General features: G+C 43.9%; 1 long non-coding RNA gene across 1 annotated transcript; it reads left to right on the forward strand.

Annotated features, from left to right (window-relative positions):
* Positions 1 to 442: 442 nt before the first annotated feature.
* LOC146788649 (uncharacterized) lies at positions 443 to 13,247 on the forward strand. Its single transcript, XR_014970583.1, has 3 exons — positions 443 to 752; positions 9,502 to 9,698; positions 12,689 to 13,247. It is a non-coding gene; the product is annotated as an uncharacterized LOC146788649 (long non-coding RNA).
* The last annotated feature ends 1,065 nt before the right edge of the window (positions 13,248 to 14,312 follow it).

Here is a 14,312-nt window from a genome sequence, read left to right on the forward strand (position 1 = left end):
CAGGGGCTCCCTCTGGGCTCAATCAGGAGCTCTCCGGCCAGAGTGCTGCGCTGAAGGGACCCCTGGAGCTGTGTTACGCCCCTGATGTAGTTGCTATAGTGGAGTGTAGCTGCTTGATACGCACTCCAGGTGTCTAGGGACTCAAATGACACTGTATTGTTATTTATTGTGCTGTCCTCGATAAATGGCCCCTTTTTGCATGCTGGAGTTCTGAAGGACAGAATGACTGTTCCGAGGGGCTTCTCTGTGCGCATTTTACACTCGGAAGCATTCACGATGGCAGATCTTGACAGCACGGAAGCATGATTTCTGCATGTTTGCACATGCGCAGTGACTCTGTATTAAGGGTGGACGGCTAAATCCGCTCCGCCAGTGGAGTTTGCAGAGTTTCTCAGCCCTTCGCCCTCCGCTTGGAGCGCGAACTTTGACAAAAACTGCGGCACCTGCAGCGGAGCGGAGTTGACCTGTGCCAACTGGATTTTGCCTGACCCTGCCATGGGGTTCCCTTGGGACAGGCTGGCCTTCACACAGTGCAACAGGCACACAGTGCAACAGGCGCACTGCAGTTCTCTTTCAGTCCTTGGAGTCGGGGGTTTGGCTGCTGCACTAAGTTCCAGCGGTGAATCAAAGATGGGGCATCGGATCGGAGGCTTCTCAGCGCAGTGTGCACTGTAGGGCAGGAGTCAGGCGGCAGAGAGGAGGCTTAGAGAGACTGGTGGACTGCGCCACCGAGGATATCCAAGTGTACGAAGGTAAGGGTGCGGGGAAACGAACTCATGCAATAACGAGGGGTTGCACCAGCGAACCACGCGGGCGACTACAAACTACGATTTGTGTCTTGTGTTTCCGGTTTGCGTTCATTCATCACTACTGAAAGGAATTTGTGACAAACCCCTCGCTTGTGTCATTGTTCAGAATATGTAATTACACCCTCTTCGTTTTCAAATGTTCATTCTTTCAGCCATCTCATTTCAGCGCCGTATTCGAGGTTTCACGTTCTTTCTATATTCTATTTTTGGCAACTGAGTGAGTTTCACTGCAGGGTGTAATATTCTTAATTATATTCACAAAAAATACTCTAATGGACCTAAAAAAGGATCCAATAAACTGAGGGAAAGAGGAAAGTGGAAGATTTTGAAATAAGGTTGTACCTAACCCAACCATGATCGTGGGGGAGAAAAGTATTTCTTTAAGTTACCCTCACACACCCTAGTGGTGTCATGCTTCATCATCGGGTCACCCAGACCCCTAAAAGTCCGGGTGGGCTCGACCACAGTGTTGGGAGTGCTTTTAATATGTTAAAGACAGAGGGGGTTAACTAGATAAAATACCTCAGGCAGATCCCCAGTTTCCCTTTATTTTTGGGTCTGTCTGGGTAATTAAAATAAATAAAATTGGGTCTTTGTAGGAGTGTTATGGTCCTAGGACCCTAGTGCCGACATGTTTCAGTCCATAAAAGGGCCAAAAAATGGTCCAGGACTTTCTTCAGGGCAAGGATGTAACTCCCCTATGTGAGTGAAATTACTGGGATGGGATGTCCCTATCCTGTCAGTATGGTGGGGGCAGAGTAGCTGCTCCACGTGATATTTCGTAAAAGTGGGTGTGTGTCAACTGCCAGGCTCCATCTGAAAAGGAAGATAGAGACAAACACCACATAAAAATATCAGCGGTATGATTTCCGCCGTGTTCATTTCCACTTTCGCGGTGTAGTGAAATCCGCAGGTGGACATGCGTGGATTCGTGCGCATGCTTCTATTAAGAGGAGTGTCCTCTTTATGTGCCACTCAAGACCAATTCACTGTAACATATCATTGTATATGTGACAGGCATTCTGTGATAGTGGCGATTTTATTCGCATCCTAGCGATATCAGCGTGATGTCTGATCTTGAAAATAGCGTGCACCATGTGTCTCCAGTCTCTATTGCACTTTATAACGTAAACATATTGATCTTATGATTCCAGAAACCTATCTACGAGTTTAAAACATTGATGATAAATATACAAACAGGCATACAACACATTCACTCATGCACAGTTTCTAGTTATACATTACCCAATTCGGGGAGGTTGACTGTATCTCACAGGACCAAAAAAGTCAGAACGGGCGGTCCTGGGGGTAACCGTGAAGAGAATGTGGGTCAAAGAGCAGAATCGGTAGGTCTGCCATTATGTGTGAAGGGGATCCGAATAGGTAGGATCGGTTATGGCGAGAGCGGTTCCCGCACATGTAATAAAGATAGAGTCAAATGATTATCCATAATAGTGCTATCAAGGAGTACTTACTTAATTAAGATCGGTCACCCTGCCTGCTACCTATTTGGTTCTGGTCCTCGGCTTTCGCATGTTCGTGGCGTTGGTGTGGCGCTTAAGTATCGTAGAAGCGCGGTGAAGTATCGGACTAATTGAGACACCGCCCTCCGGTTGAAGGAAATGACGTGAGACGTCATGACGTGCATAACGAACGTCGGAAGTCGTGTGAAGGGATTTGTAGTTTATTAGATGGACATTGTAGTTTGGTGTCACGGACTCGCCGTGGGTCCATAAAAGTTTCAGGAGTTTGTGGAGTAAGACATATTTAGCACTCGCGTATGTGGTTAAAATAATGGAATTTTAAACCAGATTCTTTCGAGAGAGGTGTAATCAAAGAGGGCCAATTTATATGCAATCATAGGTGGATATAGATTGCATTCTATGTGATGGAACGTGGTCCGTATTTAAACATACCGCTTGATAGAAGTATAAAAAAATGTATATGGGAGACACTATTCAGTCTGCAGGTGTAATCCTACAATAAAACATGAGTGATTCTGGTATATACATACTTAGTAAGAATATTCAATTATATATGTATATAAGAGATACTGTGGTAACCCGTCTGTCCTAAGTGTAAGGATACCGATGTAAGGATATATAAGACGTGGTACCACACATGGGGCTCGTCGTTATCAAGTGTGTACATCAGTGAAGGCATGATAGATCATTAAGATGTTTATAGAAGCCCATAGGGTATATAATTCTCTCCTTCACTCAAGGCATGGTGTTTAACATTGGTGAGACATCTTGGTGGGAGGTAGTAGTACAAGGATATCATTTGTTCAGCTGGCTCCATGGTATACAGTCATTGAGTCCCTTTTCATGCGTTTTCAAACGATACACCCAGCGCTGTTCCCTGTCCAGAAGTCTTTTCTGCAGATTTCTGATGCCATTGATTTTCTCAATTATTGTCCATCGTATATCTGTGTCTTTGTGTTGTTTTTCCATGAAATGTGCTGTTAGTCTGGTAGCTGTGATCATGCGTCTGATCGTGCTTCTATGTTCACTTATCCGTATTTTTATTTTGCGGCTGGTCATGCCTATGTAAGACAAATCACAGGGGCACTTAATAAGGTAGATAACTGCTTCTGAGTTGCAGTTTGTATGTGACCTTTGTTCCCATGGGGTACGTAAGCCAAGTTCCAGAGTTTTGGTGTGTCTGGTGAATTCACAGGCTACACAAGATCCACATGGATAATGTCCGGTTACTGGCGGTGTATTCCATAATGTCGTTTGGACGTCGCCCACGGTTCCATATGTGTCTGTGTGGACTAGGGTATCTCTTAGACTGCGGTTTTTTCTAAAAGAGAACATGGGTTTTTCATATGTAAGTTTGTTAGAGGTAAGGATGGACCATTTCTTATTTATTATTTTCTTCACATCATTTGAAGATGAATTGAATGTGGTAACACAAATCATATTCTGGGGTTGTTGTCTTTCTTGAGTTTCAAGAAGGGCCTCTCTGGGAGTATTTTGTGCTCTTTTCTTGGCTTGTTCGATGATTTTGATTGGGTAACTTCTTTCTTTAAGTTTGTCTGTGAGTATTTGTGCTTCTTTTTTATAGTCTTGGAGTTCGGAGCAATTTCTACGGATGCGTAGGAATTGTCCCACCGGAAGATTCTCCCTAAGAGATCGTGGGTGGGCACTATCGAATCTCAACAGGCTATTTCTGTCAGTGGGTTTAGTGTATAGCGAGCTGCTCAGTGTACCATTTTTTGCAATGATATTGATATCTAGAAATGGAATTGTTTCTCTATCTTTGTTGATGGTGAATCGTAGGTGAGGATTAAGTCCATTAATCCACAGAGTGAAGTTCGAAAGACTCTGAGTATCACCTTTCCATACCATGAAGATATCATCGATGTATCGATACCATTTGCAGATGTTGTTGGTATATGGGTTTGCGTTCCATATATGTAAGTTCTCAAAATGGCTCATGTATAGACATGCTGTACTAGGAGCAAAGGTGCTGCCCATAGAAGTACCATGGATTTGCCAATACAGCTGGGTTTCAAATTTGAAGAAGTTTTCTGTAAGTGCCAGTCTTATTAAAGTAATGATCCATATTAGTCAAAATCAAAACCAGCGAGGACCATCTCATTACAGAAATTAAGTTATCACTCTACAAAAAGAAGCTTGAAGAGGTAAACAAGGAGATCACTGAACACAAGGATTACCTCATGCAAAAGAAGATTTCCAAATTACAAAAAGACCTCAAGAAATTTAGCCATGAGAAGATATACCCTTACATAAAGGACGACTACAAAGGACAGGACAATTCAGATACAGGGTCCTCACGGAATGACCAATCTGGATCCTCTGATTCCGAACAAGATAGTTGGTCTAGTGATGGCTCATATAAGAATTGGCAAAACAAACCAAGAAGATCTCGACGAGGGGGCTATAATCAGAGATTTGGACACCCACAGCTATACCCATGGTCTGGTCCATTTGGCCCAGTCCCATTTCAAGGACCACCACAATATCCAGTGGGACCCTACTTCCAACCTGAATTTAATCAGCATTTTTTAGGCCAGGGCGGAAGGAGGGGGAAACGAGGAAGACGTGGCAACAGAAGACTACAATGGGAGGAAGACAGGCCAGGACCAAATACAAGGAGCAACTCCAGGGACCAACAACAACCGGGGACAAGCACAATGAGGGACTAGTAGTAAACCTAACAGATATAGCCCTCACTACGGATGAGATGTCAGTCTTGGAAAGGGGCCTTGGATTTGTTCCAACTACCCACTTAGACAAATTCCAGTTACGCTGTGAACTTGGGGAATTCTTTAGGAAAATCAGACTCAAGATTTTCTTCCAAGACAAGGAAGATGTTGTCAGTGATGGAGAATATATCGATTTACGACTAAAATCAACATTCTACCCACCCTCGAGCATGATGCCCCCAGAGGTACTAGCTTTCGAAGAAGCAGTGGCTAAAGAAGTAGAAGAACTCCAACCCAGAATGAATACATTCAACAACTTAAGCAACAAAGAACGTACGGCCCTGACAAGATTAAAAAACCGAACAGAAATAATAATCAAACCCGCTGACAAAGGGGGTGCAACAGTAATTCAAAGTTCATCTGCCTACAAGACAGCATGCCTCACTCTTCTGGCTGATAACAAATTCTACAGAAAAATTACTCGAGATCCCACACAAAAACTTAAGGCAACTATATCGACACTAACATCAGATGCCCTTGGAAAGGAATGGATTACTAAGATAGAACACAAATTTTTTAATCAAGAGGAACCTAGAATTCCACAATTCTATACCATCCCCAAGATCCATAAAGGGAAATCACCTCCTCCAGGCAGACCTATAGTCTCCGGGATGGGATCTATCCTACCTTGAACCACTTTCCCAATATACTGACTGGTTCTTGCGCCCTCTGGTCAAACGTATAACATCGTATGTACAGGATACTAAACATCTCCTTAATCTCTTGACCAACATCGAGTATGATACGATGAATTGTTTCCTAGTATGTCTAGATGTAGAAGCACTATATACTAGTATACCCCAGACTGAAAGTATCGAAGTCATTGAACAACTCCTGGAAAATGAAGATTGGCAATGGACTGCACCTAGGAAATGGATCATTACTTTAATAAGACTGGCACTTACAGAAAACTTCTTCAAATTTGAAACCCAGCTGTATTGGCAAATCCATGGTACTTCTATGGGCAGCACCTTTGCTCCTAGTACAGCATGTCTATACATGAGCCATTTTGAGAACTTACATATATGGAACGCAAACCCATATACCAACAACATCTGCAAATGGTATCGATACATCGATGATATCTTCATGGTATGGAAAGGTGATACTCAGAGTCTTTCGAACTTCACTCTGTGGATTAATGGACTTAATCCTCACCTACGATTCACCATCAACAAAGATAGAGAAACAATTCCATTTCTAGATATCAATATCATTGCAAAAAATGGTACACTGAGCAGCTCGCTATACACTAAACCCACTGACAGAAATAGCCTGTTGAGATTCGATAGTGCCCACCCACGATCTCTTAGGGAGAATCTTCCGGTGGGACAATTCCTACGCATCCGTAGAAATTGCTCCGAACTCCAAGACTATAAAAAAGAAGCACAAATACTCACAGACAAACTTAAAGAAAGAAGTTACCCAATCAAAATCATCGAACAAGCCAAGAAAAGAGCACAAAATACTCCCAGAGAGGCCCTTCTTGAAACTCAAGAAAGACAACAACCCCAGAATATGATTTGTGTTACCACATTCAATTCATCTTCAAATGATGTGAAGAAAATAATAAATAAGAAATGGTCCATCCTTACCTCTAACAAACTTACATATGAAAAACCCATGTTCTCTTTTAGAAAAAACCGCAGTCTAAGAGATACCCTAGTCCACACAGACACATATGGAACCGTGGGCGACGTCCAAACGACATTAAGGAATACACCGCCAGTAACCGGACATTATCCATGTGGATCTTGTGTAGCCTGTGAATTCACCAGACACACCAAAACTCTGGAACTTGGCTTACGTACTCCATGGGAACAAAGGTCACATACAAACTGCAACTCAGAAGCAGTTATCTACCTTATTAAGTGCCCCTGTGATTTGTCTTACATAGGCATGACCAGCCGCAAAATAAAAATACGGATAAGTGAACATAGAAGCACGATCAGACGCATGATCACAGCTACCAGACTAACAGCACATTTCATGGAAAAACAACGCAAAGACACAGATATACGATGGACAATAATTGAGAAAATCAATGGCATCAGAAATCTGCAGAAAAGACTTCTGGACAGGGAACAGCGCTGGGTGTATCGTTTGAAAACGCATGAAAAGGGACTCAATGACTGTATACCATGGAGCCAGCTGAACAAATGATATCCTTGTACTACTACCTCCCACCAAGATGTTTCACCAATGTTAAACACCATGCCTTGAGTGAAGGAGAGAATTATATACCCTATGGGCTTCTATAAACATCTTAATGATCTATCATGCCTTCACTGATGTACACACTTGATAACGACGAGCCCCATGTGTGGTACCACGTCTTATATATCCTTACATCGGTATCCTTACACTTAGGACAGACGGGTTACCACAGTATCTCTTATATACATATATAATTGAATATTCTTACTAAGTATGTATATACCAGAATCACTCATGTTTTATTGTAGGATTACACCTGCAGACTGAATAGTGTCTCCCATATACATTTTTTTATACTTCTATCAAGCGGTATGTTTAAATACGGACCACGTTCCATCACATAGAATGCAATCTATATCCACCTACGATTGCATATAAATTGGCCCTCTTTGATTACACCTCTCTCGAAAGAATCTGGTTTAAAATTCCATTATTTTAACCACATACGCGAGTGCTAAATATGTCTTACTCCACAAACTCCTGAAACTTTTATGGACCCACGGCGAGTCCGTGACACCAAACTACAATGTCCATCTAATAAACTACAAATCCCTTCACACGACTTCCGACGTTCGTTATGCACGTCATGACGTCTCACGTCATTTCCTTCAACCGGAGGGCGGTGTCTCAATTAGTCCGATACTTCACCGCGCTTCTACAATACTTAAGCGCCACACCAACGCCACGAACATGCGAAAGCCGAGGACCAGAACCAAATAGGTAGCAGGCAGGGTGACCGATCTTAATTAAGTAAGTACTCCTTGATAGCACTATTATGGATAATCATTTGACTCTATCTTTATTACATGTGCGGGAACCGCTCTCGCCATAACCGATCCTACCTATTCGAATCCCCTTCACACATAATGGCAGACCTACCGATTCTGCTCTTTGACCCACATTCTCTTCACGGTTACCCCCAGGACCGCCCGTTCTGACTTTTTTGGTCCTGTGAGATACAGTCAACCTCCCCGAATTGGGTAATGTATAACTAGAAACTGTGCATGAGTGAATGTGTTGTATGCCTGTTTGTATATTTATCATCAATGTTTTAAACTCGTAGATAGGTTTCTGGAATCATAAGATCAATATGTTTATGTTATAAAGTGCAATAGAGACTGGAGACACATGGTGCACGCTATTTTCAAGATCAGACATCACGCTGATATCGCTAGGATGCGAATAAAATCGCCACTATCACAGAATGCCTGTCACATATACAATGATATGTTACAGTGAATTGGTCTTGAGTGGCACATAAAGAGGACACTCCTCTTAATAGAAGCATGCGCACGAATCCACGCATGTCCACCTGCGGATTTCACTACACCGCGAAAGGGGAAATGAACACGGCGGAAATCATACCGCTGATATTTTTATGTGGTGTTTGTCTCTATCTTCCTTTTCAGATGGAGCCTGGCAGTTGACACACACCCACTTTTACGAAATATCACGTGGAGCAGCTACTCTGCCCCCACCATACTGACAGGATAGGGACATCCCATCCCAGTAATTTCACTCACATAGGGGAGTTGCATCCTTGCCCTGAAGAAAGTCCTGGACCATTTTTTGGCCCTTTTATGGACTGAAACATGTCGGCACTAGGGTCCTAGGACCATAACACTCCTACAAAGACCCAATTTTATTTATTTTAATTACCCAGACAGACCCAAAAATAAAGGGAAACTGGGGATCTGCCTGAGGTATTTTATCTAGTTAACCCCCTCTGTCTTTAACATATTAAAAGCACTCCCAACACTGTGGTCGAGCCCACCCGGACTTTTAGGGGTCTGGGTGACCCGATGATGAAGCATGACACCACTAGGGTGTGTGAGGGTAACTTAAAGAAATACTTTTCTCCCCCACGATCATGGTTGGGTTAGGTACAACCTTATTTCAGAATCTTCCACTTTCCTCTTTCCCTCAGTTTATTGGATCCTTTTTTAGGTCCATTAGAGTATTTTTTGTGAATATAGTTACTTGTAGGGAGGATATGCTCTACACATTATCACCTCTCATACCCTTTAGGTCACTGGAACTTCCCAGCGCCTTGTTGTGTTATGTAATATTCTTAAAACATGCCACTGTTTACATAGTTTAAACAGGGTGTCATTCAGCAGAGAGACTGGCACGTAATGAGGACATAGGGAGGAGGGCTACAGTGCACATGAATGAAGTGTAAAGCGCCAATCAATCTCAGACTCTGTCTGTAATCAACCATTCTCTTTCATACCTTGCCAGGGAACAGCAAAATGACCTTACCAGTTTGGAAGAGGTGTGGCACAGCGGCTTCGCACCACGGGGTTCACGGTTCGATCCCCAGCGCCGGTGGCAGGTTAGCCCAGCACCATGTGACTCTGGGCAATAGCTCACTTAATCTTCCCGAGGGCCCCCAGAGCCGGGACACCTCTCCGGAGGTAGCTGTGCGCTTTACAAATGTTGGTATTTCATTTCATTTCATTTTGTGGGTAGAAAAGCACCATTAATTTCCTTCGTAGGAGAGGGTTTGTGGAGTTGGCAAAAAAAAAAAAACATGCCAAGATGCATTAGTACAAAGAAACGAGGGCTGCAGGGGTTAATAAAACCATTTCATTTCAGCCTACTTGCGCCAGGTGCTGTCACCGCTGCTATCCGACGTATCCGCTTTGTGAACATCAGGCGGTGGTGCCAGCCGAGACCAGTATCACCACTAGGCATTTGAAAATGAATACTAACTATATGTCACTCTGAAAGCATTTTTAACTCAATTTCGCCATCTACTGGCAACATGTAGTACTAGTGTAGCTCTTCAGGTAGTCAATATTTTATGAACCTGCAAGGACTGCATTAATTGAAGCTCTACACACTGCTAACCCCAGGCGGTGAACTCTGCTCCGCTAGCGGAGTTTGTAGAGTTTTGCCAACTCCGTGCTCCGTTGGGAACGCAGAGTTCAGGCAAAACTCTGACTCCTTGGTGGAGCAAATAAAAAAAAATCACCTACCTGCGCTCTGGTGCCTCCGGGCTGCCCTCCTCCTCGCCGTGGTGTCTCCTCCTCGCCGCCATCCTCGCTGCAAACGCCTATGTATTACGTCTTGCATGGACTGCACAAGTCCACGCAAGATGTAAAACTTAGAGGTTTCAGACCGGCGACAAGGACAAGAAGAGACCACTGTGAGGAGGAGGGCAGCCCGGAGATGCCAGAAAGCAGGTAAGTGTTTTTTTTTCTTTTTTTTTAAATTGGGAGTGGTGCTGGAGCGGAGTTCCACTGAGTTTTTTTTTAACTCTGTGGAACTCTGCAGAGTGCCACTCCTGTACTCTGCCCACCATTAACACTACTACAATCTCGGTTCAAGTTGCTCCACAAGGCCCCGGAAGTCTGTGAAATTTCACTGAGTTTCTTAGTAACTCCGCGGAATTCGGTGGAGTACAACTCTGCAAGCTCCTACCAGGCCTACTCTGCATGCAGTAAAAGATCAAGCAATGATTGCAAATGCAATAATATCACAAGCACAATCCACACTGACATTACGAGGCATATGTATAAGGAAATGGTGCTGCGCTGACACAATTTTTGCTGCGTGGCATCATTTCCAAATCGCAAGGCTGTGCTGTATTTACAAGAATATGGCGCACCCGTGTTTTCCCTAACGCTGAAATAGCTGCCTAGCACCAACACAGACACCCTTGCACCATAGTGAAAGAGTGCCTGTGTTACAGGAATGATTGTTTATGTACTGGAAGGTGTCCTTTCCTGCACAAAAACAATAATTTACGGCATTTTGACCTTTCTATGAGTGTTGCAGAATTCAGCAGACATAGGAAAGGTGAAAAAGAGGAGAAATAAAGTATTTCTCCTCGTTGCACCAATCTATCCCTCTGATTTTGCATGGCGTTAGCTTTTGGCGCTGCCTCAGATTTACACAGCCTTGTAAATCTGGGGCAGCGCAAAAAACAAGGGGTGCTGCGGTGGAACACCCACAGCAACACCCATTGGATGCTGTCCCTTTCACGCAGATACATGCGTGAACGGGTACCATATTTACAAAGACGTGTTAAGCCATGTAAAGTGTCTTAAAGCTGCATGTGACGCAACGTCAAAAATGTGATGTTCGGGTGTCGGAATTCCCTTATACATATGCCCCGAGGTTAATATGAAGTTAAATGGAGCACAATTTCTCAATACAAAACTACTGATGCTGCACAAATCACTTGTTTAGAGTTTGTCATGAAGTATCAGGATTTCTTGATGCGTGTGATGATGTGACTTTACCAGGGGACTCCAAACATGGAAGTCGGGATGAATAAGGAGAAAATCAGAGGAATATACATTTCAGGCATCCTTAGGCTTGCTGCCCCAACTGTGGGGCATATTATCAAGCCAGGCGATAAAATTATCCCTGCTTTAGCGGCAGAAAACTGCCGCTAAAACGGCGATAATGGGCTTGATAATATGCTCTATGGAATGCCAATTGAAGCCCATGTTAGATGTCCTTCACATCTAACAATGGGCTTCAGTTGGAATTCCATAGAGCATATTATCAAGCCCATTATCGCCGCTTTTGCCGCTAAAGCAGCGATAATTTTATCGCCCTTCTTGATAATATGCCCCTGAGGTGTGGTTGGCCCCAGATCTCTCAGCATCTCCATCAACCCACAGGGCCAACATTTGGCTAAAAGTCCCGGATAAACACTGGGGGCTCATCTACAATATTTTGATGCACTGCAGTGCTGCAAGCCTTTCTGCCATGCTGCGTCAAAATAGAAGGGCAGGAATGCGTCATATCTACAAGATATGGCGCAATCCTGACCTTCTTCCCTGTGCCAGTGCACAAACAGCAGCCGTGTGGCGGCGCAGAGATCTGTGCGTCGTTTCGCAAGGGTGCATGCGCTAAGGGGACGATTGCTTTTCTGCAGGAAGGGACACCTTGCTGCAGAAAAACAATCATTAAAGGCATTTTCCTCTTTCTATGCATCCTGTAGAACGCAGCACGTGTAGAAAAAGGAAAAAACAAGGAGAAATAAAAGTATTTCTCCTTGTTGTGCTGGAGCGGGTAATGCAAATTTTTGTATACCCACCCCATTTTGTATGTCATTTTATTATTCAGATTAACTAATTAATTGTAATCGTACTAATGGTTTGGAGTAATGTGAAAATAACTAACCAACCTTATTAATGACCGAAATACACGTGGGATTTGCATCTGCATGGCCTAATTAATTACGTGAATTAAAATCCGTACACATACTAATGATAGGAAAATAGAACATTGCATGATATATGTTGCTTTAGTGATGTAATGGTGATTTGTGCTTTATTTTGTAAGTATAACCCGCAATAAGTGTTGCTTTTGCTAGATAAATATACACACATATGGGTATTAGCGAGGGAATAACATTTAATTAGTCATTTTTATGTATTAATTACGTTTTTGTGTCTCTTTGCTTAAGTTGCCCATTATGGCCTGCCTAAAGATGGCTGACTTTGGTGCCTAACCCGACTGCCAACGCTGAACAAGGCTTGGGTGAAGTGCGCCTGCGCTAAAGATGAGCAACAATGGCCCCGTCCTGACCCCAGGCAAGATGTACTTACCAAGGCAACTGGGAGTGGTGCCAACGCTACAAACAAAAGACTTTACAAAAGAACCAGAACCAGCAAGAATGCTGACACCATGGACTAAACCTTATGGGAACAGAGAGGATGATCCCTGATTGTCCAATCAGCGAACTCGGATGCCCAAAATGTGTTACTTTTTATCATCAATTTTACTATAAATTATGGTAGAATAGAGAGGTAATTAGATCCGACGGTCGCTCCTTCGATTTCCTGATGATATGCTGACGGAGAGGACGGTGACACTGCAGGACAGCTGTTAGCCCAATTCTCTGACGGACTGAATTAATGCCCAAATTCCTGATGAACTTAACCTGCTAAATTGATGGGCATAGATTTGAGAGACTGCCAGATTTGACATAGAGGACGACTTTAGCCAGAATAGGTAAATATGAATGGCAGCTTGATCAAATGAATGATTTACTTTGCAATTTTAATATAAATTTGGATTTGAACATCTACCAAGAATGAGTCCGGTTGTTTATTCATTGAAATGTGTTTATGTAAAGGTTAATTAGAGAATTAGGGTTTCACTAAAAACTGCAACTAACAGATCCATCCCGGTCTTGGGAGGATAATACCAAATGTGGAAGTCTAGGGCCTAATGAGTATTAGAAGGGTTTGTAGGTGTGTTGCTCATTAGGGTAAAGTGGTATCTTCCTCCCTCATTTATCCAGCGCTTGGAAGGATAAATTGCCTCTCGCACGGACTAATGGTAAGTGTGCGTTGGTGTCATGGGCCCCACCAGCAAATGTATAGATAGTGTATGTGTGTGTGAGATCTTTTAAGTCCGTGGCAGTAGGGAGGGATTTTGCACTCTGCGCTGGATCAGTTGCGCCTCCTTACATGTCCTCTGAGGAGGCGTAGGATTCCCAGGTTTATGAAACATTGTAAATCTGGGATGCATCAGGTTCCATGGATGTTGTGTGGGAACACCCACAGCAACACCCATGGAATGCCCCCTTCATGCAGAGTTATGGGTGAAAGGGAAACAGATTTACAGGGCCAAGAAAAGTCACACAGGGTGGCTTTACATGACCTTGTAAATATGGGGCAGCCCATTGTGCTGCCCGTGCATCAATAGCATTGACGCACCGGCGGTGAAAGGGGGGGTTCAGTGGTGGTGGGGAACTGCCGCACCAGCTGTCAGACCTCCGTATTACGAGTACAGTGGTCAGACCTCCAGGGTACCGCCACAACCACCAGGGATCCGCAATCCCTGGTGGTTTTGAGGCGGTCTGGGGAAGCAATATGCTTGGCGGTGCTGCTGCGGCACTGCCAAGCATATTACGACATTCCCCACCACCAGCCTTTTCATGGAGGTGAACCCGCCATGAAAAGGCTGGCGGTGGGGAAACAAATGGAGCCCTTCAGGGTCCCCTGTTGCGCTTGTTCACAGGAAGCATGCAGGGGGGGCACATGTTTTGCCCCCTGTTTGCATGCCCCCCTTACCTGCATGGC

The sequence above is a fragment of the Triturus cristatus genome, chromosome 11 (genome assembly GCF_964204655.1).
Source record: "Triturus cristatus chromosome 11, aTriCri1.1, whole genome shotgun sequence".
Lineage (NCBI taxonomy): Eukaryota > Metazoa > Chordata > Amphibia > Caudata > Salamandridae > Triturus > Triturus cristatus.